General features: G+C 38.9%; 1 pseudogene; it reads right to left on the bottom strand.

The window, feature by feature from the left end:
• Positions 1-1,128: 1,128 nt before the first annotated feature.
• Positions 1,129-1,833, bottom strand: LOC107294853 (annotated as a pseudogene).
• Positions 1,834-4,723: the final 2,890 nt, after the last annotated feature.

Consider the following 4,723-nt stretch of genomic DNA (forward strand, 5'->3'; position numbering starts at 1 on the left):
GGGATTTTATAGGGATTTTAAAGGGATTTTATAATTTTTCTAATACAGGTTAATTAATATATATTTTAATTTGGCTTTTAAATATTTATTGTATAGCTCTGTTTTTATTTACCTGTAAGCCGCCCTGAGTCCCTCGGGAGAAGGGCGGGGTATAAATTAAAGTAATAAATAAATAAATAAAATAAATAAATCTGCTACTCCCATGGTGGCAAAAAATGCAATCAAACCAACCACTTGATCAGCTCTGCATCAACCTGGGATGAGTGTAACTGGTGCACAACTCGCATTTGTGCAAAGGCCGTCCTGGCCATGACCTGCCAGTTGCTCCTCGAGCAGAAGTTGTGAGTCCAGGAGAATCTCCAGATTGTACTCCAGTAGTTCTGGAGCAGTCTGATCCCATCCATGACCAAAGATGGCAATTCTTCAAGAACCAAAGATCCCCTAATCCAGAGCTACTCCATCTTGGCAGGGTTCAGTTTCATCATATTTCTCCCCATTCGGACCTCAGCAGCCTCCAGGCACCAAGAAAGGGCAGACACAGCATCACTTAACTCACCATGATTAGAGAAGCACAACTGAGTATCATCAGTATACTGATATTCATTCAGTGGTGACAAATGATCTCATCCAGCAGCTTCATCTTAAACAGGAGAGGAGAAAGCATTGAACTCTGAAGAAGTATGCAAAGCAGGGGTTGCAGGTCAGACTTCTCACTCCTAATCCACACTGACTGAAAACAATCTCTGAGGTCTACCACACTTACTGTACTTCTTTTGAATGAAACCCAGAATTAAATTTTATTGAAATACATGTTTGAGAAGTGTGTATGTGTGTTCCTGTGTTATAATCAGGGCTTTTTTTCTCATAGAACGCTCAGAACGGAGTTCCGGCAACTTTTTTGGATGGAACCTTGTAGGGTAGGCAAGGCGGGTTGTATGATGTGTGTGAGTTCCGGCACCTTTTTTTTTTTTTAGAAAAAAAGCACTGGTTATAATTATTTCAGAAAAATCAGCATCTGATAAATAAATGAAATAGTGTCATACATATAGATATAAACATCAACAGTAATTCAAATGTCAGTAGTTAACAAAGATATGTTACAAGCTATGTATCAATTTTCTTTAATTGTCATCTCAGAGCTTTTTTAACCTCTCTATTTCTTAAACTGTAGATTATGGGGTTTGACATTGAAATGACAACTGTATAAAACAGTGATACAACTTTTCCTTGTTTGGGAGAAGACAAAGCCCCGGGTTGTGCATACATAAAAAAACTGTCCCCCAAAATGCCATCAAACGGGAGGTATAAGTTGAGAAAGCTTTTTGTATTCATTTGACAGAAGGTATATTTATTATAGTGCTAATAATATAAACATAGGATACTAGGACTACTATAGCTGTGGTCACAATGATAAAGCCACACACTGAAAGGAGCACAAGTTCATTCACAAAAAGTGACAGAGCAGGAGATCTTCATGACAGCCGGGACATCACAAAAGAAGTGGTCAATTACAAGTGAGCCACAAAATGACAGACTGAATGTAAAACCAGTCTGAATGCAGCAGTTTATAAAACCAAAAAAGTAAGAGATGGATAGGAGGCAAACACACCTTTTCTTTGACATGATGATATGATACAGCAGTGGACTACAGATGGCAATGAATCAGTCATATGCCATTACAGCCAAGAAAAAAGCCTCTGTGGTTCAAAACAGAGAAAAGAAGAACATTTGAGTTGCACAGCCATTGTAGGAAATGGTCAACATAGCTTTTGGAGTGATGACTGAAAAGTAGCAAATATCCAAAAAGCACAGGTTTTTCAGGAAGAAATGCATAGGGCTACAAAGTTGGACATCAGCCGTTGTAAATAAAGCTCCTTCCGAGCAGCTGGCTTCGACTTTTTGATTTCTATGGCGGCATATCTCTTCTCCTGTGTGTTCTCCCGGCGGGAAAACGAGCCCTGATTTTTCTTCCAACAACATGTATGAGTATGGTATCAATCTCAATATGGAATAGACATTGTGCTGCTGATTTTTGATGATTGTTCTACTAAAATGAAAACAAGCATGAAATTTATAGCTAAGTGAGCTGGGGCATTTGCAAGTGGAGGGGAATAATAATAATAATAATAATAATAATAATAATAATAATAATAATAACAACAACAACAACAACAACAATAATAATAATAATAATAATAATAATAAATAATAATAATAAATAATAATAATAATAATAATAATAATAATAATAATAATAATAATAATAATAATAATAATAATAATAATAATAATAATAATAATAATAATAATAATAATAATAATAATAATAATAATAATAATAATAATAATAAAGTTGGAAGGGAACTTGGAGGTCATCGAGTCCAACCCCCTGCTCAGGCAGGAACCCTAAACCATTTCAGACAAATGGCTGTCCAGTCTCTTCTTAAAAACTTCCAGTGTTGGAGCATTCACCACTTCTGGAGGCAGGTTGTTCCATTGGTTAATTGTTATAACTGTCAGGAAGTTTCTCCTTAGTTCTAAGTTGCTTCTCTCCTTGATCAGTTTCCATCAGTTGCTTCTCGTCCTGCCTTCAGGCGCCTTGGAGAATAGCTTGACTCCCTCTTCTTTGTGGCAGCCCCTGAGATATTGGAACACTGCTATCATGTCCCCCATCGTCCTTCTCTTCATTAAACTAGACATACCCAATTCCAGCAACCGTTCCTCATATGTTTTAGCCTCCAGTCCCCTAATCATCTTTGTTGCTCTTCTCTGTACTCTTTCTAGAGTTTCAGCATGTTTTTTACATCGTGGTGACCAAAACTGGATGTAGTATTCCAAGTGTGGCCTTACTAAGGCATTCTAAAGTGGCATTAATACTTCACGTGATCTTGATTCTATCCCTCTGTTAATGCAGCCCAGCACCGCATTGGCTTTTTTTGGCAGCTGCAGCACACTGCTGGCTCATATTTAAGTGATTGTCCACTAGGACTCCGAGATCCCTCTCACAGTTACTACTATTGAGCAAGGTACCCCCTATACTATACCTATACATTTGATTTTTCTTGCCTAAACGTAGAACCTTACTTTTTTCACCATTGAATTTCATTTTGTTACATAGCGCCCAGTGTTCAAGTCTGTCCAGGTCCTCCTGTATCTTAAGCCTGTCTTCTGGAGTGTTGGCTATTCCTGCCAGCTTGGTGTTATCCGCAAATTTGATGAGTTCCCCATCTATCCCCTCGTCCAAATAATTGATGAAGATGTTGAAGAGCACTGGGCCTAGAACAGAGCCCTGGGGCACCCCACTACACACCTCCCTCCATGTAGATGCGGTTCCATTGAGGACCACACGCTGAGTATGGCCGGTCAGCCAGCTACGAATCCATCTGGTGGTGATGCTGTCTAACCCACATTTTTCTATCTTATCGAGTAGTAGGTTGTGATCTACTTTATCAAATGCCTTACTGAAGTCCAAGTAAATTATATCCACAGCATTCCTCTGATCCACTAATTTTGTCACTTGGTCAAAGAATGCAATAAAGTTTGTCTGGCATGATCTCTTTTTGACAAACCCATGTTGGCTTTTAGTAATGACTTTGTTTGCCTCTAGGTGTTCGCTGATTCGTTGTTTGATTATCTTTTCCAGAATCTTCCCAGGTATTGAGGTCAGGCTGATAGGTCTGTAATTTCTTGGATCCATTTTTTTTCCTTTTTTGAAGATGGGAACTACATCAGCTCTTTTCCAGTCCTCTGGTAGTTCCCCAGTGCTCCAAGATCTTTGAAAAATATAGTTCAGTGGTTCTGAGATCACATCTGCCAGTTCCTTGAGAACCTTGGGGTGTAATCCATCTCGTCCTGGTGATTTGAACTCATCTAGGCTGGACAGGTGCTCACTTACCATTTTCTTGCCTATCTTAACTTGTGTTTCTATACTGTTTTTTATGGCACTGTTTTTGATAGGTTGGCCTGTTTTTTCCCTTTGTGTAAAGACAGATGCAAAAAACGAGTTAAATAGTTCTGCTTTCTCCCTATTGCTAGTCACCTTCTTACCACTTTCCCCCACTAGTGGACCAATCGTTTCCTTCACTTTTGTCTTGTTTTTTACATGTCGAAAGAAGCTTTTTTGTTATTTTTGACTTTGGTCGCAAGCCTTAGTTCATTTTGAGCCTTGGCTTTCCTCACTGCATCTTTGCAGGCTCGGGCTATTTGTTGATATTCTGACTTAGTTATGTGCCCCTCTTTCCACTTTCTATACTTGTCCTTTTTATCTTTCAATTTGTCAGAGAGTTCTTTATGCAGCCATGCTGGTTTCTTTTGAGAGCTGTTATTTTTCCTCTTTGTTGGTATTGAGGTAGACTGGGCCTCTATTATCTTGCTTTTCAAAATTTCCCAAGCTTCTTGCGTTGTTTTCCCCTGGAGGATTCTCATCCATGGAATCCTTCCCAAGCCCTCTCTAAGTTTGTTGAAATTAGCTCTCTTGAAGTCCAAGACTCTAGTTTGACTATGTTCTATTGCTTGTGCTTCTAAAATGTTGAATTCCAATATTGCATGATCACTACCTCCCAAGGTTCCTGTGGCTTCAACACCTTCTATCATTTCATCTCTGTTAGTGAGAATTAGATCCAAAATGGCTAATCCCCTAGTTCCCTTCTCTACTTTTTGGGAGACAAAGTTGTCTGCTAGGTTTGTCAGGAATCTGTTTGATCTTCCACTTGGTGCAGAGTTT

Source organism: Protobothrops mucrosquamatus, unplaced genomic scaffold, assembly GCF_001527695.2.
Source record: "Protobothrops mucrosquamatus isolate PMUCROS unplaced genomic scaffold, P.Mucros_1.0 scaffold2130, whole genome shotgun sequence".
In the NCBI taxonomy this organism is placed as follows: Eukaryota; Metazoa; Chordata; class Lepidosauria; order Squamata; family Viperidae; genus Protobothrops; species Protobothrops mucrosquamatus.